This window comes from Dermacentor variabilis, chromosome 7, assembly GCF_050947875.1.
Source record: "Dermacentor variabilis isolate Ectoservices chromosome 7, ASM5094787v1, whole genome shotgun sequence".
Classification (NCBI taxonomy): Eukaryota; Metazoa; Arthropoda; class Arachnida; order Ixodida; family Ixodidae; genus Dermacentor; species Dermacentor variabilis.
The window spans coordinates 34,124,994-34,149,093 of NC_134574.1; the positions used below are offsets into that span (position 1 = coordinate 34,124,994).

General features: G+C 45.9%; 1 protein-coding gene across 2 annotated transcripts in view; it reads right to left on the reverse strand.

The window, feature by feature from the left end:
• LOC142589001 (uncharacterized) overlaps positions 1-24,100 on the reverse strand; it is a 140,000-nt gene that overhangs the window by 37,034 nt on the left and 78,866 nt on the right. The window lies entirely within an intron of this gene.

Consider the following 24,100-nt stretch of genomic DNA (forward strand, 5'->3'; position numbering starts at 1 on the left):
ACTCACTTGGAAGGAAGACTAGAGGAAACCAATCACCGGCGTGGTGCAATGATGATGGCCATATTGCTTTGTGAAACTATGCAACTTAAAGAGTGAGTAGTTTGGTGCTCTGAAAAAAGACGAGAATGTAGTTGTTGCACCGTAGCCTCACTGTGCCGAAATGAAAATATCACCATACAAATACTATACTGTAACGCTTCATAATGAGCGCAGTAAGCTACAACACATATTGAAGCAACATAAATATCAGTACAAAATCCATACACAAATCGACAACTATCTGAAATGATTACAGTGTGAATGACTAGGCGCCTTTGAAATGTGTAAATAAAAAAAGCACGCTGGCGTTGCAGCTGGACAAGCATAAACAGAAAGAAGCAAATACTACAGAACAAAAATGAGTGCACGCATTACGCCTTCGTCCAAAAAATCCTCCTGTATTACTCATACAAGGAAACTTGAACACTAAAATTCAAACAATAAATAAATAAAGTAAACGGAACTCATGAAACACAATAAATGAATAAAATGATATTGAAGAAGTGAAAAACAATACTGTCAATACAATAATCTCTTTCTTGTTGCAGGTGCGCAGCGACGTCTTGCGCCATGGCGCGCACCTGCTCTAGGATGTCCTGCTGAGCCGCTGCAGTCCTCTCTGCCGCGACAGCGAGGCGGGTGGTGGATTCTTCGATCCTCCGCAGCACCTGGAATGAATAACCGTGGTGGAACTGTTCGCATCAGTTGCTGATTACTCGCAACCAGCTCATTGTTGGAAGCTGCTGTTGTCAAGAATTGCAACGTGCACAACGATTCTCTCTCTTTTAAAGGGACACTGTCCTGATGGCATCCTTTGGCATTGTCAAGCGTCGTGTACAAGCTATGCCCTCTTCGTTTGGACAAAGACCTGCTGGAACTACTCTTCCGGCATCTACTCAAATGCATCTCTCACCACCAAACAGCCCTTTTCATGGCTAATCAACCTTTTGCCCGATGGCTGATCGTTGGCAAGATACGGTACCGAGCCCTCATTACAACGCATATTTCTTGTTTACATCCCAAGTTGGTTTGTTTTTCAGATTCATGATTTACTTATGATTACAGAGCATAAAAATATTTATGTCCTTCATGTGAGATGACACAAAGGATCTACCAACCTGCAGCATCTCGTCGCCCAGTTCCACGCTGCGGGCGCACTGCGACGACAGGGTTGGGAGGGTATCCACCCGTCGCGGTCGCTGTCAACGTGGTGGCCGTATAGGACGCTGCAACACTGAAAGCATGCAGCATTTTCTACAGTTGCACTGCATTTTATGGTATGCATAAAACTGGCTATGGCTATGTTATGGCGCATTGGGTTAGTTCATAAATTACGAGAGCTTATTTACATTAACAGCTTGACGATCAATAACTTACCAGGTGCAGCGGCCACCCTTTCTGTGAGTGACGCGCCGCGCGGTAGATCCTCTGACGCTGTAGAGTGAGCACATTAAAAGTTTACGAACTGCACACACATTTGGTGATAATTAAAATACTAATTCCTCTTATGCTTACGTGTCGCTGTGCTCAGCACGCCCGCAGTCTCGTCCGTCACTTCCACGCTTACTTCCATTGCGGCAGTGGGGGCGTCAACCTGCTGGAAAGTGTCATAAGCGTGTCCCTTCACTACCTGGCTATTCGTTACAATGCCTATGTTACAAGTTTTTGTGCTACATATTTGCGGAAATATTCTGCAATTATTGAGTGCTTGATGATCCCATGTATTACGATCATCGCGCACTTCTCTGAAGGCATTTTATTTCTATGATGATCACTTAATCGCCCTTTTTCCGAAAGCGCAGCCAACTGAGATTCTAGTTGATTAACCTACCTGCTTTTCCATTCTCTCCTACTCTATTTTCCTGTTCACCAACAGTGTCGCGTTCCGCTAAAGGTACCACTTAGAGATAATGGCAAACTCCAAGTCGGCACCGTTCAGGAACCCATGATATTACGGCGGCAGTATGCTTACCTCTTGGTAGGGGAGGTCGGTAACGCCATGTAAACGGACCGTCCCGGTCAACTGGAGGACTCGGCCACGGAAGTCGGGTAGCCGCCCCCCTCCTGTGCTTCTGAAAATGCACGCCAATGTCGAAGGACAAATCGCCCAGACTATTCGACGGTCACTCACCTTTGCTCTTGGGTGATTGCGGCAGCGTCACGACGGGCCTCCTACATTTGTTTACGCCACCATTTCTGCCATTGTTCCGTCGTTTTCATGACAGGATCCTCCCTGTTGAGTGCGTCGGTCAGCTGCTGCCACAGCCGTCGGCGGTCGCCAACAGTGAAGCGCGGCCCCAGCTCGCTGGACCTTAAAGCCAGCTGGGAATGCTGCTCCATGAAAGTGACCGCCTTCTCCCGCTGTCCCTTCGAAACACTTGGTCCCTTAACGGGTGCTGCCAGGTTTTTCGCCATGGCTTCTCGCACGCAACTGCTCGACTGAACCAACCGCTTCAAAATTCGCGCCGTTTGCTTGAAACGGGGTGGTGGCTAGCGCCACGACCAAACGTTTCGCAAAACTGCGACACCATCGGTCGCCATTTGAAGACATTAACCGCAATATCTTGTTTCAGTCGTTCCGCATCCTAAATTGAATTTTTCAAAAACAACACCAGCACATTTTGCAACTCAGTCGTAATAGTAAAATATTTCTCAAAATGTTGTAAACACTTCTCAATTTATTATACGGTCCCCAAGCAGACGTCAAAAGCGTGACCCAGGCTTCCACTTCGCTCATTGGCTGTTTGCTTCCTCTTGTTCACGCGAACGCTGCGGACCGCCAATTCCGGGACGTACAGAACCGCCTCCGTTCGATATTGGAACGCGTACAAGATCGCGCCCCTACTTTACCTCCCTACATCGCACTGCATCAAGCAACTAACTTACGCGAGCCCACAAGACCAAAATTAAAATACGCATGCGCAGTCTCGGACACGTACCCGTACCCCCTGATTAATAGGAGATCTTCGCAAAAGCATGTCATCTAGTTGATTTACTCGCCATACCCAGGCTGCTATGTCGGGTGCTGTATCAGTCGGGCGGATGCCGGCGTCATTGTGATATTCACGGCGAGAGCATTCCACTGAGCCAGTGCGAGCACACAAAGCACTCCAGCGAAAGGGCGGTGTCTTCGGGTTTCATCGGTGCAGTCACCGGGTCGCCGAAAGAAGCGGTCGTGCGGTGTCAGCAGAGGGGGTTCTTGGCGCAGCTGTAGCAGGCGATAACTTGTTTATTTGTCCATCTAGTTCTTAGGGGATTTAGAACAAACGAATATTCTAGTTTCTTTTTCCACAATTTTAAGACATTTTCCCCTTTGTTAGGTATTGATAAACGAGTGTGTTGCGCTCAAGTAGTATTATATTTTTTTGAAAGTTTTGTTCACCACGATGGTTGAGAGAACTAAATTTATTCTCAATCTTCAACTAAATTGAAACCACAAAAAAGCTGTAATTTTAATCCAACGTGCACAAACCTTCCACAAAATCAATGTTTACTCATGAGCAAAGGGAGCATAGAGATATTCAACAAAATCAAATTGTTATGCAAATACTTCTCGTGTACTGTAGAGTCGGATCAACGTGTAGGCCTTGTAGGACAGAAACTGGGTCGTTTTACAGAAATACCAAAGAGGAACAGATGTGTGCTGCCGAAATACTTAAAAATATTATTTTCCCACACATTTCTTGCGTCTCACATCAGTTACACACACTTTGTGTGCGGACAACTCAATATAACCTCAGAAACATACGCTGTTGCGGAAAGAGATATTACGTACCATCATAATACGTAATGTCAATTCAGGCATTACAATATAACCTCAATATACCCCGTATATATATGATATATACAGAGTGTCCCAGGTACCTTGATCCAAGTATTTAAAAATGGAAAGCGCGTCGGAAACAAATTGAACCGAACGCATATTATTTGCAATAACCTATAGTCAATCAGTCACTTTTTTGTTTTCCCCATAAGTAATTAATTTGGCTATTTAACCAACTTTTTAATTATTGGCTGCTGATCTTAAGTATGATAAGCACATTTATAAAGCACCTTCAGAGACCACCTATAAAGTTGTCTCCTTGAAGATACGTCTCTTGTCCTCTTTTCCGGGTAGCAAACCAAGCCCGCGAAATATCAAAAACGGCACGTGAAGGAACGCTTGCGCAGTGGTATCGTGTCGCTCTGAAGCGTGCGCTCGGCGAACAAGGTCAGCTCTCGTTGGATGAGGGCGCAGATGCATGCTGCTGGCCGAGTGCTGCCGATGAGATGAAGAACGCTCTGCCGCTTCCCCGTCACCAGACACGATGCAACCGAACTTGTTCACCGAACGCACGCTTCATAGCAGCACGATACCATTGCGCAAGCGCTCCATTTTTTTCTCATATTTCGCGGGCTTTCATTGCAACCCGGAAAAAAGGACTACGTGACACGTATCGCACAGGAAACAACTCGATTGGTGATTTCTGAATGTGCTCTACAAACCTGCTACAAGTAATCAAAAAGTTCGGTAATGAAACTTAAGTAATATGAGTTATAGAGAAAACAAAAATGGCCTGCCAGCGAGAGTAGTATTGCATTCGGTTGACTGTGCGTCCGACGCGCCTTTCATTTTTAAAATCTTGGCTGAAGTTACGTGGGACACCCAGTATACGGGGAGTATATGGTTCTATATAGGCAGAAGACGAAGATAATGATGAATAACCGGGCAGGGGATCAAGAGTTCAGGATCCCAAGTCAGGCTGTAGAGTCTGTGAAGGAGTGCGTTTACCTAGTTGAACGAATTACAGGGAACCCTGACCATGAGAAGAAAATTCACAGACGAATAAAAATGGGTTGGATCGCATACGGCAGACATCGTGAGCTCCTGACTAGAAGCTTACCATTATCATTGAAAAGGAAGGTATACAATAAGTGAATTTTACCAGTGCTGACACATGGGGCAGAGACTTGCAGACTGACAAAAAAGCTTGAGAACAAGTTAAGGAGCGCGCAAAGAGCGATGAAACCAAGATTGCTAGGCATAACGTTAAGAGACAGAACGAGAGCGGTTTGTATCCGAGAGCAAACGGGTATAGACGATATTGTAATTAGCATTAAGAGAAAAAAAATGGTGCTGGGCAGGTCATGCAATGCACAGATTAGATAACCGACTATAGATAGACCCCAATGTACTTGCATGGGTGAAGGAATTTCTCTCTAACCGTAGTCAGTATGTGACGGCTAACGACTTCTCTTCACCTAATTTTGCCGTAACATCTGGTGTCTCGCAAGGGTCCGTTATGGGCCCTCTGCTCTTCTTCATTTGTATTAATGATCTTCCTACTTGCCTTTCTTCCTCAACTGTTCGACTGTTGGCAGATGACTGCGTGGTATACCAGGAAATTACTAACCATGCCGATTATCTCAACCTGCTACGTGATCTTGATAGGGTATCTGAATGGTGCAGTCAATGGCTCATGACACTTAATACAACTAAATGTAAAAGTATGCAGGTTCTCGCCACAGCGCTAATCATTGTCCGCGTACTTACTGCCTCAATAATATTCCATTACCATCTGTTGACAGCTATCCTTGGTGTTCACATTTCTTCTAATATATCCTGGAATACGCATGTCGAATATGTAACGAACAACGCCAATCACATGCTTGGTTATCTGCGTCGAAACTTTTTTGATGCCCCATAGTCCCTCAAGTTAACACTTTACAAAACGTTGCTGCGTTCTAAATTAGAGTGCGCGTGCCCCATTTGGGATCCTGCTCAGACTACACTCACTCAAACTCTTGAAGCCATTCAGAATCGAGGAGCATGTTTCATCTTATCGAATTAATCACGTCATTCCAGTGTCACATCTATGAAGAAAACCCTAAACTTGCCTGACCGTTCGCTGCGTCGAAAGTCATCTCGCCTTAGCCTTTTTTCATAAAATCTATTGACATAACAACGAGATGAAGGACGTTCTGTTTCATTCACCTTATTACATATATTCAAGGACAGATCATCGCTTCAACGTGGGCCTACCTTCTTGTCGCAGAAAATTGTGTAATGATTCGTTTGTTCCTAGAACAAGTGTCGCAAGTGAACAAGTGTCGAACAAGTTCTGTAGTGACTTTGGGCCCTCAAAGTATTTTAAATAAATAAATAAATAAACCATTAGGGAGACAGAATCGGTACCAACAGAAGGGAAGCGCAGTAGACGACGGCACAAGACTAAGTGGCGCGACGAAATTAGGAAATTCGCGGATGCTAGCTAGAATCGGCTGACGCTGGACATGGGTAATTGGAGATCGCGGGGAGAGGCCTGGTCCTGCAATGGAGATAAAACAGGCCGACGACGACGACGACGTTGATGATGATGATGATGATGATGACAGAATATGCGTCGTCCCTATTACCAGAAGTAATGTTTGAAAGCAGCGTACTTAATTATATCGTCAGTCTGACTACAACAACGTTCTCTATACTGCTCGTCATCGAGAATTTCGGGCTATACCTCATTCAATAACCAATTACGGCTTGAAACTTACAAAAACCAAAATACCCAAACTGCCAAAGTCATTTCATGCCGCTGGCAATGACACCCTTAACATAACATGGCCTCAACTATCTCCATTTATTCCATCTCTCTCCTAATATTCTGAATGTAAGCCAAGTACTCAGTTGTTTTATTTACCTCTACTTCTAAGTATGTAATGTTGAGCGCATGCAATGTTATGGTATTTAGTGTCTGCATCATTTTGGCTTCTCAACGTTATATTTATTTGTTCTTCTATTCAAAGTTACGATAAAAATCAAAATCATTCTCTTCAATTATCGTTCCAATGAAATCAAATTTTCCTAAACGCGATGAACGCCCGACTGATTGCCACCATGTAACGCAGATACTAAGGGCACCTCAAGCTGCCTCATTGCAGCTTTAATCTTGACTACCTCCATTGTTCGCACCTGTCTTCAGTGAAAACAAATCAATAAATAATGCCCCAGCAAGAGTTTACGGAGCGCGAACGTCTCTGCCCTTTGGGTGAAAGGGGGTTTGAGTTGATAGGAGCGCGAAGGGCGGCAATTTTGTCTATAATATGTGTGTCCTAAACTCGCGACCAGACTGTTTAGAGCAGGAATTTGGCGTCTCTCCGTGGTTTAATCTTCCTTCGTGTAATTGTCGTATACTTCGCTATCACTAATACTCCTTCGCCTTTCCGGCGAAACTGCAGCCTCTCTCTATTTTTTTTTTCTTTTTCTCTGAGTGGAGTATAAGCGCACCTGCGCATGTCTGCTGTTGATTCTGATTGCGAGTGAAACCGGCTTGGCCTCATTTCGGTTACTGAGTGAATTATGCAAGGCGCCCCAGCTATTATGGACCAAGACTTAAAGAAAGAGCAGTTTCGCAGAAAGGCATCGCATTAAATTCATATAAAACGTCAGAGGTGACAAAAGCCGTTTTTTGGGTGGTCGGATTCTGCCATGGGCACTTGCCAGTAGCCGTAGCGCAGGTCCAGCGACGAGAAATATTCTGCACCTTGAAGGCAATCCAGGGCCTCTTCAATACGCTGTAGCGGATAGACATCCTTGCCTGTAATCTTGTTTAGTCGGCTGTAATCGACGCAAAACCTTATCGAACCACCCTTTTTATGCACTAACAAGACCGCAGAAGACAAGGGACTGCGCGATTATTGAATTTATTTAAATTATAGGGTTGTAAGTGCCTAAACCACTCGCTAATTATGAGGCACGCCGTAATGGAGGACTCGGGAAATTTCTACCACCTGGGGTTTTTTAACGTGCACCTAAAGCTAAGTACACGGGTTTTTTCGGTGTTTTCGCATTTTGGGCCCCCATCGGAATGCGGCCGCCGTCGCCGGAATTTGATCCCGCAACCTCGTGATCAGCGGCCCAACACCACAGCCACTGAGCATCCACGGCGGGTGATTCTCGAATCACGCCACGTTTCAGCATATTTGCGCAATCGACGCGGTCGCTAATAACTTGGCGTTCGGTCGGTGATACCCAGTAAGGACGCTGTCACACTGGAGCATGGTCACGAGTGTCAGTATGTGAACTACCGCCGACGTACGCCCCCAGAAAGGTTGATGTAGGTCATGAGACGCACGAAAACGTTGAAGTAGTTTAATTGATTGGCTGCGCTGGGCATGATTGAGGGCGCCATCTATGCTGCGCAACAAGATGGCTTAGTCACGTTCAGCGGGTGCGCTGGAAGAAGTGACTGTATCAAGAGGCGATAGCACAATATCAGAAGATGCTTGGGATGATAAAAGGGCAAGAAAAGTGCCCAGATGGACGAAACATTCGCCGTGTAATAAAGTTGAAGGGCAGGGAGAGGGATTGTCCGCGTAAACTGCACCGCTACCATGAGCAAGTTAGAAGAAAGCATATGGAACTACGAGGTTCAGGCGACGGGCACCATCTTCAAACTGCGCAAAAAAGCACTTCAATCCGCGATAGAGCCAAGGCGGATGGATGCTAAGGCTACCGAGAACGGAAAAATGACGACGCCGGTAGTGACGACCACTTGTGGTGACGGGCACGTAGGGCATGCGATTATCGTACTGAACACATACCGGGCCAGTTGTGCGCGAGAGCAGTCGACACTGCAGCATAATGTTGGGAAAGGAAGTCCCAACTTAGGATAACATCATGCGAGGCACGCGAGAGGACGACAAATTCGACAACATACGGCACGTTTTCACTCAAAAGACGAACGTTGCACACAACCAAAGGCTTAACGTGCTGCAAGCGCACCGTCCGTAATGACAGGTCAGGACCTGGTATCGTCACTTCTTTTTAGTTTGGGGCGCACTAGTTCACTTATCATAGATGTGAACGGTCGGGAGGCAGGGAACAAAATGTGTGTAGTACCAGACAAGGGGCTGCATATATAGGGACAGATACAAATATGAGCATGCGCACTTCGTACCGTAAGGGCATGTGTTAACATGACAGTGCACATACTTACATCTTCCTTCTTTTCGAAGAGAAAACAAAAATGAGAACAAAGAATTTACAAATTCCCATGTCAGGGACCTAATGCTGCGTCTCTCTGGCAGGGGGTAACGTTGTGGCGGTCTACGCAGACGGTTACTTCTACGAAGGGTGTCTTCAGGTTGTAGCTGCGCCACCTGGTCAGGCTGGGATACTGACCCTGCAGAAAATGTAGCTTCAGGGTCCGACGTAGGTTGCATTTCTTTGGAACTGAGATGCTCCCTGGTGCGCCGCAGCTCTTGTCCGCTGTCTGTAAGTAGGTTGTACGACCGAGGTGTGCCTGCAGGGCCTACAACCACAGCTGGCGACCAGGTTCTGCGTATGGTGTCGTACACTTATACTGGAGACCCACTGCGAAGATGGGGTAGACGCTTGGCCGTCCGGTTGTAGAAGATCCGCTGCTTTTCCCTTATTTCCTGGAGGCGATTGCGAACGGATTGTGGTGGCACAGTCTGCGGTTCGAGGTGCTGGGGAAGAACCGGCAACTACGTCTTTGTTTGGCGACCCATCAACCTTTGAACGGGCGACTTCAGTTGCTCGTCCCTTGGCATGTTTCGCCACTCCAGCAAGGCGCTGTAAAATTCCATAGTTGCGAAAGGACACTTCGTTAGCAGTTTTTTCGCCTCCTGCACTGCACGCTCCGCCATGCCATTACCACGAGGATAGTACGGGCTTGAAGTTACGTGGGCAATTCCGAGCTGCGCAGCAAAAGAGCGGAAGCACGCGCTGTTGAAAGGTGGGCCGTTATCACTGCACAGCTTTGCCGGGATTCTATGAGTCGCGAAGACGAGTATGCACGCATTGTTTACCGCTTTCGCTGTTGTATGACGTAGCTTTTGAATCTCGAAAAAGAAGGAGTAGAAATCCACGAGGATTAAGTAGGACTGGTCATCGTGGTGGAAAATATCAAGCCCTACTACTTGCCATTGCAGGCCTGGTATCTCGTGGCTAAACATAGGCAGTCTAGTGTTCCTGCGCGTGTACTTCTCGCACGCTGCGCATGACTTAGCTAGAGCCGAGATGTCCGCGTTCATGCCGGGCCAGAACATTACTTCTCTGGCTCTCATCTTTATTTTTTCTTCGCCTCCATGTGCGGTATGTAGCAAACGCAGAATTTCCGGTCGCTTGGCCGGAGGAATGACTATTTTGTTGCTTCTGAGGAGCAGGCTTTTCTCAACATGCAGTTCATAGCGGTAACACCAGTATGGACGCAGGGCATGCGGCACATGATTCTTCGTTTCCGGCCATTCTGTGCTCGAGTAACGGCGCAGTTCAGCCATACTGGCGTCGTTAGTTTCATACCGAATGCTCTCGAGCTGCTGGTCTGACACAGGAAGAGAAGAAATAACGCTGACTTGAAATTGTTCTGTCTCGTCGGTTAGTTCCGTAGCACTCGGGAAGCGAGAAAGCACATCCGCTAGAAATAACTCCTTGCCTTGTTTGAACGCGATTTTGGTTGGGAATCTTTGCAAAACAAGTCTCATGCGCTGCAATCGTAGCGGGCATTCACAAAGTGGCTTTTTGAATATAGATTCAAGAGGTCTGTGATCCGACTCGACGGTAACCTCTGACTGCCCGAAGATATAATCTTGAAATATTGTGCAACCATGAACAATTGCTAGTGTTTCCCTCTCGATGTGCGCGTAGCGCTGCTGTGCTTCCGTTAGCGAACGGGATGAGTAGGCAACTGGCTGCCCATCCTATAGAAGAACGGCTCCTACGCCATGCTGACTGGCGTCTACTGACAAGGTCAATGGTTTTTCTTGGTTAAAGTAGGCAAGGACTGGCGCCTTTGTGAGGGTCGCTCGAAGTTGACGAAAGCTGTTTTCTTGCTGGTCTGTCCAGACCCACGCGACCTCCTTTTTTGACAACTCGCGGAGCGGCGCTGACAACGTGGATATGTTAGGGACAAACCGAGCCACGTAGTTGATCATGCCGAGGAAAACTTGCAGTTGCTTACGGTTTTATGGTTACGGGACTTGCACGATGTCTTCGACTCTGCTCGGGTCCAGGCACAGCCCCTCTGGAGTCAGAATATGGCCCATGTAGCGGACTCTGGGCTGCAGGAAATTGCACTTGTTCTTATTGAGCTTCAGGTTGTGTTGTCTACACCGGGACAGCAAAGCTACTAAATTTCTGTCGTGTTGCTCTGGTGACTGTCTCCAAAGCAATATGTCGTCCATAACGACGTCAACGCCCCTCAAGCCCTCTAGTACCTGGTGCATCACCCGCTGAAAAATTTCCGGTGCGGAAGCAATGCCGAACGGCATGCGCATCCGATGCATCCTCTACTCTGGATGCATCTGACGATGCATCCAGAGTAGAAAAGAATTTCGCTCCATGCAGCCGCGGTAGGGTATCTTCTAAGGTCGGCATGTGGTAGTGCTCTCTTAGAAATGCCTTATTCAAGTCGGATGGGTCCAAGCATATGCGTACGTTTTCTTTCTTCACTACCGCAACCATGTGACTAGACCAGGAAGTCGGTTCTGTTACCTTAGCAACGACGCCGTCGCGCTCCATCCGGTCTAGCTCAGCTCGGACGCGCTCCTGAAGGGCGATGGCGATTCGTCGCGCTGGCTTGATGACGCCTCGAGCTTCAGGTTTCAGCTCCATGTGATCGGCTACATCTTTGATTTCTCCCAGCCCCTGGAAAACATCTCGAAATCTCTCCACTATTTCGTTAGTTTCCAAGGCCTCTAGGGTGTTTATGCGGCCAATCAGCCCTAAGCGTTAAGCCACCTTGCCACTCAATGTAACAGGAACCGCTTGTTTCACGGTAAAGAATAGCCACGTGGTAGACTGCGTTGTACTGGTGACCTGAAGCTCGATCTTCTTCGTCGCCTTTTCTATGTGCCCGAAAAACGACCGCAGCGTAGAGCAGCTGTCTTGTGCTGGCTTCGTAGTTAAGTTTCCGAGTGTCACTTCGGGCATGACGCAACAGTTGGCTCCGGTATCAATTTTGCAGCGTATGGCGGAACCTGCGATGTCGACAGTCGCTGATCAGCGGTCGTGGCCATCAATTGCATTGACTTCGAGGGTTTGAAGAAAATAGCCCTCGTCCTCTGCCATTTCGACCTGTTTTATCTTGCATGCTTGGCCCCTCGGTCTCGCTTCTGGTTGGCGACACGCCCGCGCGAAGTGGTTTCGGCCGCCACACTTGTTACAGCGCTTGCCTTGCGCAGGGCACTTTGCTTTTCCGTGTGTGTAAGAGCAGTTTGAGCAAATTCCGAGGCTTGCTTTTGATTTCACAGCATGTACGGTGGCCTCATCGGTTGCGCTTACTTCTGCCTCCCTGATCTCGTTAAAGTGCTCCTTCGCTTGTGCCCTTGCTCGGCATATTTCCACTGTTTTGGCATACGACGGATTTTCAGACAGAAGTTTCTGCTGCAGGTCCTTGTCTCTAACTCCTAGAATTATTCGACTGCGCAGTAATCTGTCCTCCAGTTCTCCGAATTCACACAAGCGAGCAAGAGTTCGGATATCGATCAGCCACTCGTTAAAAGATTCGCCCTCACGTTGATCTCGGGAGCCAAAACTAAACTCGTCGAACGTTAAATTCTTCGCTGGTTTGTAGTAGGCTTCGAATTTTTCAATGAGCTTATCGAGGTCTTGCTTTTCGTCCTCATTTGCGAATTTGAAGGTATAGAACACCCGCCTTGCTTCTTCACCAACTGTCACAAGAAATGTTGCTGCCTGAACTTCTTTAGGCTGCTTTCTTAGTCCGGTCGCCGTAGAAAATAGAGTAAACTCACTTTTCCAGATGATCCAGTTCTGGTAAGCGTCGCCCGTACTTTCCAGTGGCTTTGGCGGTGGTAGAACCGTCGACGCCATACTTCTTTCTCTGGAGTGTACTAGGGGTGCAGCTGGACGAGGGGGCGGGGAAGAACAGCGGCGAACGCGGCTTGCGAAACGTGTCGCCGCGCCACTTCTGACACCATGTGAACGGTCGGGAGGCAGGGAACAAAGTGTGTGTATTATCACACAAGGGGTTGCATATATAGGGACAGATACAAATATGAGCACGCGCACTTTGTACCGTAAGGGCATGTGTTAACATGACAGTGCGCATACTTGCAATAGAAACGGCTGCTCCTCTGTCGACAAGAGCTTTGGTCGCGACACCATATCAAAATACTGCAATTTCATTAGGGGCCAAATATATGAGTCTTTGAAAATTGCGACAACAGCGCAGTTCTTGCCTCAGGAATGCGGGTGTTAGTTTTCCCTCGGCGGAGAATTGGGCAGCCGAAGCATGCGGGAAATGGAGCGGAGGCGAGGAGAAGGCGACGGACGCTAGCTTAAGGTGGCACGACGTGAATAAGAGTCCGAAGCGTCAGCGTCAATATGACGTTCTAGTCGTGGAGGTGTGTATTCAAAGCGGAGCGCCACGTCACGAAACTACCCTACATGGCGGCGACAGTGGCGCCCAACATACCCAGCGATACCGCAGGCGCAGCAGACAGGGCGGCTATCGGGAGTACGCCTTGGGTTGTGAAATTGTCCGGGAGGTGCGTACGCTGGTACGTGAACCGGGCGTACGAGTCGTGGCAGCGAGTAGAAGCTGGTGACGGGGCTGCTTAGCGCTGGTGGCGGCCGTGGATATGAGCGAATAACGGCTGCAAGGTAAGTGCGAGGCGCTGCAACGTGTGTTGGTGCCCCGGGGATGGCAGTGCCTCAGCTACTTGCGTCTCAATGACACGACGGAGCGGATTGTCCAATGCGGTAGGGGTCTGGGGAACAGATGCCACAAGAGGGAGCCGGTGGGCGACTTCCTCGCGTGTCCCGTACGTGTCCGTACGTGTTCGTGTCCCGTACGTGTGGTTTCCAAGAATGAAATTTTCACGGATTGCGTAGTGGGACGACGCGTGCAGTCTCTCCTTACGCAGCTCATCAAAACTTTAGCATCGTTCGATTATTTCGGTGATGCCTCTATATGCAGTATTCCTATAAGGTTTAAATACGAAAATGACGCATGCTTGTTTATTAGTTTTTTTTTTCAACTGATGCCGTCCCTAGAAGCTTGATGCGGGAGCTACTGCTGCTTACCTGGTGCTACAACGTTGAATGTATGCACGAAAAGACCGGAAGGAGCATTTATATAGAGCAAAATAAACATTTCCTCAGTTACATGCGCTATGGTCTACTTTACGATATTCCTCGTGGCACAGACTCAGTGGAGGCTTGCAAAAAGCGTTTGCAATAATTTTTACTGAATAATAAAATGACTCCTCAATAAGAAAACGCGTGGCTGAGCAGTAGAAGCAAAAAAAAAAAGAAAGATGACGCGCCGATCACCAAAGTCGGCGTAACGCGTGCCAGCTAGCGCTCACAATTCCCGCGCCAGAAACCGAAACCAAAATTATGATTCAGCTCGTAATCTCATCCGCTTGGTACACTACAGTCAATTCGGCCATTGGGCTATGTGGGAGCGTCCGCTGTTGTTGCATGTGTCTGTCTGCTTTCTTTCTGAATAAGCGACGCAATCGGTTGAAACGCTTGGTCTGCTGCTGCTGCTAAACGAGCTGTCCGAGCAGAGTCTCAGCGCCGCCGCCGAGAGCAGCTTGTTCTTCAGAAACAAATTCTTCGGCATAATATATTGCTAATTCGAGACACCTTAACAGCTGCGCTCAAAATTCGAATTATGGGGTATCGTAATCATCGGTGAAACTTTTTTTTCCTTCGTGGTGGTGGATAAGATAAAAACTGCACTGTGGCAGCTTGATGTGCCCTGAGCCCCCGTGTGATACGGTGGCAGCGCGCCGCGCATTAAACATGATACAGAAACAGGGTTGCGTATAAATGCTACAGAACAATAATTATTCAGTGCAAGATTGCTTTCAATAGTGCAAAAACGAAATGCTACAAAGGCAAGTAAAAACAGTGCAAGCATTACGCACCGTAATATTGCGTGCATTTGGCCACACGTAAATAAATGTGAAAATTATATGCCCTTCACTAGGCATAAGTAAAGGTGAAATAGAAATTCTGCTATATTAATATTGGAATGATTATGAGAAAGAATAGGATGAGCAAAATTTATTTTTGGCCATGTGCAAGTGACAGTTGGTTCCTGAAGAGAGTATAGTCCGAAATTCCCCATGACGGGTAATATAGGTAGCTGTATTTTCACTGCAAACAATAAATTAAATAAATTGCAGATATTGAATATGCCGTTTTCAGAGTTTAGGTTTTAGTGCTATATACGAAGGATAGACTATATGTATAAGGAGTAAATCGTGGGCATGTTGTAGGGTTTTAATAGGTGCTCATTGAGATTGTAATGTGGTACGTTTGCCATGATACGTATTATCTTCTTCTGCAGTAGGTGTTTTCCTGATATTAGAATCAGTCATCTCGCCCCAGAAAAAATGTGTGCAATTCATCTATGATGGAAACAGTCATTGGCAAATTAATATTTTTACGGATGTTAGCAGACGATATCTAGTTCTCTTTAGCATTCTTACGATACGGCTACGCTTTTGTACCACAGATTCTACGTGTTGATCCCACTGCAACGTACTGGAGTAGAACGTGCCTAATACTTCAATTTCATTGACTATTTCTATGCTCACTTTGTTGATCTCTAAGTGTAATTTTTGGAATCTGTCTGTCTCTAGAAAAAAATTGTGGCTTTGGTCTTATTTAAATATATTGTTAGATAATATTCTGTGGACCATGTGAATAAGCTCTACAGAAACTCATTTGACTATTTATTATGCTACTTTTCCATGCCGATAGAATAAAAACACTAGTATCGTCTGCATATACGATGAATTTTGCCTTCCGGTACATCAGAATAACATTGTTTACAAAAATTAAAAAGCAGGGGAAGACAACTTATTTGCTTTAATACTGCTTTAAATGTTGCTTCTGAAGTATGTATTCCGTTCTCACGAACAGACACAAACGCCCTACTTCGTCGCGTAACACGCAACCGTACGTTGGAACACTGGATCCAACCAGATCGACAACACAAGCGAGTACACAAATGACAGACACCAAGAAATGAAATTTCCTATGCCTCACAAACTCACAAGAAGCCAAACGAGCATGGTGTACCGGATTCGCATTGGTGTCGCATTCACCAACCGTTATAGACATCTGATAGGTTGCAGCGATACTAGCCTAAACTGTGAATACAGTAAGGTACCAGAAACAATTGGTCACATATTTAGCATGTGTCCCGTGTACGCGCAAGAACGACAGCAAGTAGCCTCTTCCATTACAAAGGTCGACAAGAGGCCGCTTTCAGATGAGATTTCTTTAGTTGCCTGGCCTAATTCAAACCGCGCAGCACTAAAACAAGTGCCGCTATAGCTTTCTCCAAGCCACTGGGCTAGACGCATGGTTTTAGAGATGCCACAACCCTGTGAACTTGTATTACGCATCTGTTCCTCATACCATCATGATCATTCATCAGCCCTCTTCCTCTCCGTCCCTTTTCCCCTGTGTAGAGTAGCAGGCCAGAGCAAGTTATAGCTGAGGCCGATCTCTCCGCCTTTCTATAAATAAATCCATCTCTCTATATCGTATATCGTATGATATATCCTATATACCATACGTATGGTATATCGTATATGCCATGCGTCTCAAGCTTTGTTAATATTCAAATATGGTTGATATGATCAAAGGGCTGACTAAAGTCTATAAATACAGCTATTGTCAATAGCTTCCTTTCAAAATTTTGCATTATATTGTCTTTCTGGTCTATAAATGCTAAGAGCGTCGATTTTATTTATATTAAAGACAAGCAGAGCTTTCAGGATAATGCGATATTTTTTCACAGAACGATGACAATTCAGTTAATACTATTTTTTAGGTCCGTTATAAAAGTGCAGGAAAATTGATATAGGATGGTACGAGCAATAAAAACAGCGCTAAACAACTGCACGAGTGAAGGGACACAGACAACAGCGCAGACTAACAACCAAAGTGTCTTTATTCTTTCAGTCAGCAGAATAAAGACAATTTGGTTGTTAGTCAGCGCTATTGTCTGTGTCCCTTCACTCGTCCTGTTGTTTAGGGCTGTTTTTATTGCTAGTAATCATGAACCAACCAGCCCAAATGCGTACTCTTCTGCAGTGTATAGGACGGTAATTTTGAATATTGAGGCTGTCCGTCCTCTGTATAGTGGCGTGACTTTAGCACTCTTTATTTTTGATGGAAAGATGCCTTAAGCAATAGAGGTATTATAGATATGGACTACAATGTGGGCTACATCGTGTGTGGCATATCAGATGGGTCTTATCTGCAGGTCATCAGAATCACAGCTTTTCCAGTTTTTCCTTGCCATGAACACAGAGCAGACCTCTTCGACATTAGTTGGATGCAAAAAGATTGTGTTTGAGTTTCGAGGCGTGCAGAGAGCCGTTTGCGGTCTCGTCTGCGTTTGTATTTCTGTATTCAGCAAGTATTCGTTAAACGCATTCACCGTGTCTGTGCAGAACAATAAACGCGCTTCAAGCATACATATTTATTTCAATAGGTTCTGTGGGTTTGCCCGCTCCATTAAATCATTAAGTTTCTTTCGCAGTATTTATCAGTTTCTTTCACACTATAAAAAATCGTAGATAAATAGTTATCTCTTGTCTTCCTTATTTGCTCAATTAGACTGTTCCTACAAACTTTAAATTCTTTAGGGTCAGCAATTCGACGAGTTTTAGTTAACCTGGCATACAACTTTTCTCGTTTCTTGATATTCTTTAATAGCTCTCTTGTTATACATCGTTCTCATCTCCGCTTGAGTTTATTGTCTTTGACGATTCTTCATAAACATTCAAGAATTTTTAAATATACTGTATGGTCTTCTGGCATTATTTTCCTCAAGTACATCCAACATAATCGTTGTAACTCCGTTTAAAATGCTGCCATTGCACGTTCATTGGTGTTCTGATATCCCGTAGTTTTATTTTTGTTGGACTTTCTTTCATCATCGCTCGATAAAAAAAATACATGTTGGATTATGATGTGCAATTCGGTCGCTTAAGACAACGATTTTTAAATGAGAAGGAGCGGAATTTGTAGCTTCAAAGACATTGTGATTCTAGGGCTGAATTCTATAAAATTTATGCAACCGTTCGAAAACATATTTAATAAGTCATGCTGTCTAGCATTACATGCAATCGTGTTGTTATTATAATCGGCACCAAGGACCCCCTTTTTGCTTTTTGTCGCATGCATGCGCTGACAGATGTTCTGAAAAGTGAGAAACTCCTGCAAGATACTGTCTGGTGGAAGACAGCACACGGCAAATGTAATACCATCTGCCTGAACGCACAATGGCACGACATTATCCATTATTATTGTAAAGTCTTCTAGAATATCGCAGGGCACGGAATTTTTCACCAGGAGCGACACTGCCGCCAGGTTCAGCTGTTCTGTTTGAGCAACATGTTTCATTTGCCGTAGTCGAAAAATGTTTACATCATTTGAGTACCAGTTTTCACATAACATAATATAGCCGTGGTCACGTCTATATCGGCCAAACAGGTTTGTGCGTGAACATTAGATTGTCTAAGCATAGGTTCTCGCTAACGGGTAATGCATACTCACATGTCTCGCGGAACTGCTCTTCGCATGGATGCACTCAAATCTATGAAGACACCACAATACTTTCCACGCATATAGATCAAACTACGAGGGAGATTATTGAGGCCTACTATATCTGGAAAAAAGGATCGCGTTGTGTAAGCATGCCATCATTAAATTTGTGTGACAGTGAAATTGAATTTTTAAACCGCCTCATAGTGTAGCATTAGATTACAGGATTTTGCGTTTTTGCCTGCGCACTGATAATGACGCTATCGACGGGAGCGTACTTGCCTATGGATTGCAGTACATAAGTTTGTGTATGCCTTTGAATAAAGTTAATTCTGAGTTCAGCGCTGTCCTGTGTGTCCCTGCCTTCTGTCTTCGTCGTCTTGCACTGCCTCTTCAACATGCTCCACCAGTACCAACTCACCCAAAAATCTATCCTTCTTTGGGACTTATGTCTGAGTCGGAGCCGACAGAAACGCATGGCGCGACGTAGCGTCCATATTTTCCAAGTCCATAGCTGCCCGCGACCAGAAACAAGCGACCATGACAGGAATTAGAGGTGGGTGAAAGAAATACGTCACGCGGACTTCCGGTCAAATCTTGTAATTCAGGCGGAGCAAATATTTTTCTTCCACAGAGCAATCCGGAATCGGTGGCTGGTCCTAATCGGCCATTGGAACACACAACTCACGCTCTCATTCTGCTATTGGAATAGGATTGCTCCATACAGAGCCGAAAAACTTGATCTAGATCTACCATTGGAATTCAACATCAGTGATAGCAGATCAGGAAGTAGTCGGGGGCGCGCCATGTGCTTCTCTTTACAAGAGAGTTGCACGGGCTGACTGGCAGGCAGGCTAGTTGGAGGCGCAGTCCGGCGACCAAATTACGGCTTCACTGCGCAATGACGCGGGTGCGGAGGGGGAACATGATGGTGGGTGGCAGTGCGTAGGCTCATCGCTTCTTGCTGTGGCTGCACTTGTTAAGGAGCTCCTAATAACTGATGGATCTCTTCGCGAATGTTGTCAGCAATTGAAGGTACTGGAGGCTGCGACGAAAGGATCAACTTACGCGTTTTTTTTTTTGCACAATAGCCCGCATCGTGTCTCACAACTCGTCCGAGTGTAGATCTTCGCCTTTCTGTTTCGTTGTCAACGTTTGTAAGTTATATTGCCGGGTGCGCATCTCAACCCTCCTCTCTATGCATGACGATCGAGAAGGTCTGTAGGAAGCAGCTGTGAAAGAAGTTCCCCATTGTTATCGTGGATTCTCAGCTCCCAGCCAAGTCCAGGCGGCATCTTCCTTTGAAAAATAGAAATTTCACGAGTTCGCATCGCAGTCCCAGTTGTTAAACGTATTCGATCGTTTCGTATATCTCTAGCCAGCTATCCGCATTTTCAAACAATCGTTGGTGTAACAACAGTGTTGTTACAGTATTGTTACTACGTTGTTGCAGTATGATCGCTGCAGGCGACACTGCGGCTCTGATTATGGGTGTTGACATGATCATTATCTTCCTGGTCTTCCTGGGTAGAAGTCCTTAATAGCAGAGTAATTCTTGCAGCAGAGGGCTACATGGCTGGTCGGTGGCGACGTTGAGGCTGTCTCCACGGCTTGGGCCTTGCTCACAGCTTGCAGGGCTGCCCGGTACACTACGAAGCACCTCCACCAGACTGTAAGTTATAGTAACGGTAAAAAAGCATAGCAGTTGCGAAACCTTGAGTTATAACTTTAACTGTTCATTAGCCGAACTTGTGCCCATAAAAGCAAGTGATATTCAAAGTCCAACGATAGCAGCCCCCACATCCATTGGTCGTCGAAAATCTTACCTGCAGGTCAATTACGTCGGCATTTTCTTCATGGGCACTATATTTCAAAGATATTTCAAACTATTTCTATTCCATTTCTGTCAATAGCCCTCCTCGATTGGTCAAATAACTTTCGGGCCACCTCCACTTCGCCTCTCTGTCAGGCAAGGTCCGAAAACCGAGAAAGCTAACCACGTGAAAGTGACGCGTACGTATTAAAGATGCATTAGTATGCGGAACAAAACTGAATCTTTAACCAGGAATTGCTTTTTGCTCCCGTTGTTTGCGACCTTCAAGAAACCTTGAGCCAAAATTTCTGAACTACGTAAGGTTTCTGAACAGCTCAAGGAAACGCTCTTTTCGTAAATGGGTGGGCCCTTTTGTTTCGTTATATAGGAAACGTAATTCGGGCCTACTGTGACATGTTTTCTTAGCCACTATGGAAATCAAGGAATCCGTAAAAGTGGAGAGAAATTTAATGGGGCCAAATAGGGTAGCGGAAGTGGATCACCAGTGAAGAATGCTTGTGCCAGCGTCTCCAAGTGGTCCGAGCAATGCCAAGGCACGCCGACGTGCCACGTTAGAGGCAGAAGTTAGCACAGTGGCACCGGAGTTCCTGAATGGTCTTCTTCACCTTGCTTAGTTTGTGGTCGCTTCTCAGCGATTGCAGCGCCTTGCAGAGGGACGCTAGAAGCACTGCCAAATCGAATCCAATGCGAAGAAGGGTTTGCAACACCATGTCATTTACACGTCCAAAGGACTCGGGAACGTTTTCTGCTAACACGGGTGCGGAATGGCAACAACAGCCACGTTAAATGAGAAAGTGAAGCCCTCAACACCCCAGAGTGACACATCACCAACGGTTCGGGACAACTACGTGAACAAGCGTTTCAAGAGGCATTTAGTTGCTGGCTTTTGCGCTGCAGTGTGCGCGATTGGCTGTGGTTCCAGTAGGAGAATCAGTGAAAATATTCGGGAAAAAAATTTAAACCTTTCATTGCTGCACGAGAACCGCTGCGCTTATTCTCATTTTCGACAGAAAGGCATTTTGCACAGTTACGTGCTACTGAAACGAAAAATGATTTATAGGCTTTCAATCGCAATTGCGGTTCGCATATGTTTCGAAATATACTCAAGCTCTCTAACAGTTTAAACCATAGCAACAGAAACGTTAATTCCGCAACCAATTTCTGTCTTTAAAGGCCTGCAAGATGACAGCCACTGTGGCAACAGCTGATCAGCTGTGCAAGCAGCCTTTTCATTACTTTGTTCTGTAATGTTCCGAGCTAAATTGAGGTCTCGGCTACTGAAAGGTACTGTCAGTCAAGTAGTACAGTACTTGCTGCAGCCAAGCTAGAAACCATAAAAGACTAGAACGAGGTGAACAAACATTATTTTGCGTAACTACGTCGTGTGCGTCTACAGGCTAAATGAGTGCGTGGTGTTTAACTTGGAATATATTCTAATAGTCGCTTGATGTCCCGTTTGAAAAATCATTTTTGCCATGCGTAAAAAATACCCGCTCGTCTACCCCTTCAAAGACCCAGCGCCCGAGAAATCGGCGAGCAGACATCTTCAATTCAAGAGAACAGACTGATGGGCTAGTTGGTACTGCATGTCAAAATATCAAGAAAATTAGGAATCATGCTGGCGTTGACGTCGTCCTTTCAGCCCTTTTGAAATTTTGTGGTTTGTGTGCGAACGTTAATATCACAAACAGGCACCATAACCAAAATAAAAACACTGAGAAGTGTTTGCTTCGTGCATGCAAGGAGGGATGTACTGTATTCCTTTAGACTGCGGGAAGGAATAAATTGGCGAAACTTGAAGGTGCCTCAATTATCGCTTACGGGAACATTGCAACAATGTTAATAATCTGGTAAAGACTAGTCACCTAGCCGCACAGTGCTCGCGTTGTGGCTTCAAGCACTCGTGTGAGAAATCACAAATGATATCTAGAAACCCAGAGCAAGTTACTAGGGGGATCACTGAAGCACTCGAAATGATTAGAAACAATAACCTTGTAATTTGCCCATCTGTGTCACAAGTTCCCATCGCGGAGCGGCCAACGGTGGATGATCTCGCTGAAAAAAAAAATCTATGTTGCGACGGTGGCCTTTTCTTCTTCCGGTTGTACTACTACGGTTGTAGGTGGGTTAAGCCTGTGCAATAAAAATCCTGTTGTTAATAGCGCTGTGTCTTCGTTGGCTACTGGTGTCCTCGTGCTTTTTCGCACTTTGGCTCAAGTTATCTTCATTTCCTTTGGGAAACCGAAAGTGTCCCGCTATTCAAAAATTGTTTCAGTGTTCTTGGACATATTAAAGCATCTTATGTAATACGTGAAGTCGCTTAATACCTGTCAGGTGGGCAAGTTAAGTGCACTTACGTTGGGTGCATTTCGGGACCTTGCTCTTCACTTTAGGCAATGTGGTGAAACGGGAAAGCACAGGACACTCCCATTAAAAGAAATATGGCGAGAGACTAAGAGCGCGTTTTATAAAGATGTAGACTGAAGAGAAAGAAAAGTTCTGTGAAGCGATTGTCTAAGGTTGTATTAGAAATAAAGAGAAACCTCATTTATTTTTCTTCTCTTCAAGAAACGAAAATATTTTTAATGTAAGATTGTTGCAAGTGAATGTCGGCCCAGACGAATGCCTAGCCAGTCCACAACAATATGGCGGCGTGCGTCGAGGCGGCATTTGATGTTGCCAGAACAGGACATAAGCGAGTTCCCTTCTGATCAATTTGTTAAAAGCGGTTCAACAACTAAAATTAACTTCTGTGTACTTCTTGTATGCATTACGCTTGGTAGCATTGAAACCACTGGCGGCGAGGCTACGCACTCGGCCAGCAAGATGCGTTTCGTGAACGCATTCCGTCCGGAGAGCACTCTTCTGCAGGGGACACTGCACTTGCGACGCTTAGCTTCGGCAAAGCGCACGTAAGCAGAGTGACGCTCTCCATAAGTGCACTGAACTTGCCCGCTTGACAGGGGTATAAGTCACACGTCACTTCGATGCAGTGGGTTTTCGCTTTTTTCTGACGTCGCGTGACAGGCACGCGATGTGGGCGAGGCGCGAAAACTTTTTACAAATAACAGAACCCTAGCGGCCAAAAAGGCTATGAGTCGAGATCCCTTCTTTTCTGTTGTTCACCCTAATCATGCATGCGCATTGTGGAGGCGCCATTATTAGATAGAGGGGTTTCGCGAGTTTTCATTAATACGTGTGCCAGACAAGCGTTATAGGCATTGCCCCTAAACGTTTTAACCAATTGGGGAGGGCTAATGGTGGAAATAGAATGGAAACCAATTGGAATAGCTTTACGTTATATCGCCCAACGTTAGGTTACGCTTACTTTACATAGTCACCAAAAAGTTGAAAGACACAAGGCTCTTGTTTCACAATTGCTAGAATTCTGCAAGCGTCATGGGGAGGCTATGGGGTCGGATACCAACGAGAGTTGGCTTGTAAGGCCACGTCTCTGCGAAGCAGCCAGTGAATTTTCGTTACGCCTACTGCCTGCTTTCTTAGTGTAAAAACGGCAAAGCCTGATGGGCGAAAGCATTTGTTGCCATCAGTTTGCTCTTCTTCCTCTTGAAACGTCACCACATCAGTGTTCGGAATGGCCACACCAGCCACCGCTTTTCACTTTGCTACCAAATGTGCTCTCCGGTGTCTAAGGATCGTACGAAATTAATATTGATATTCACAGAGTT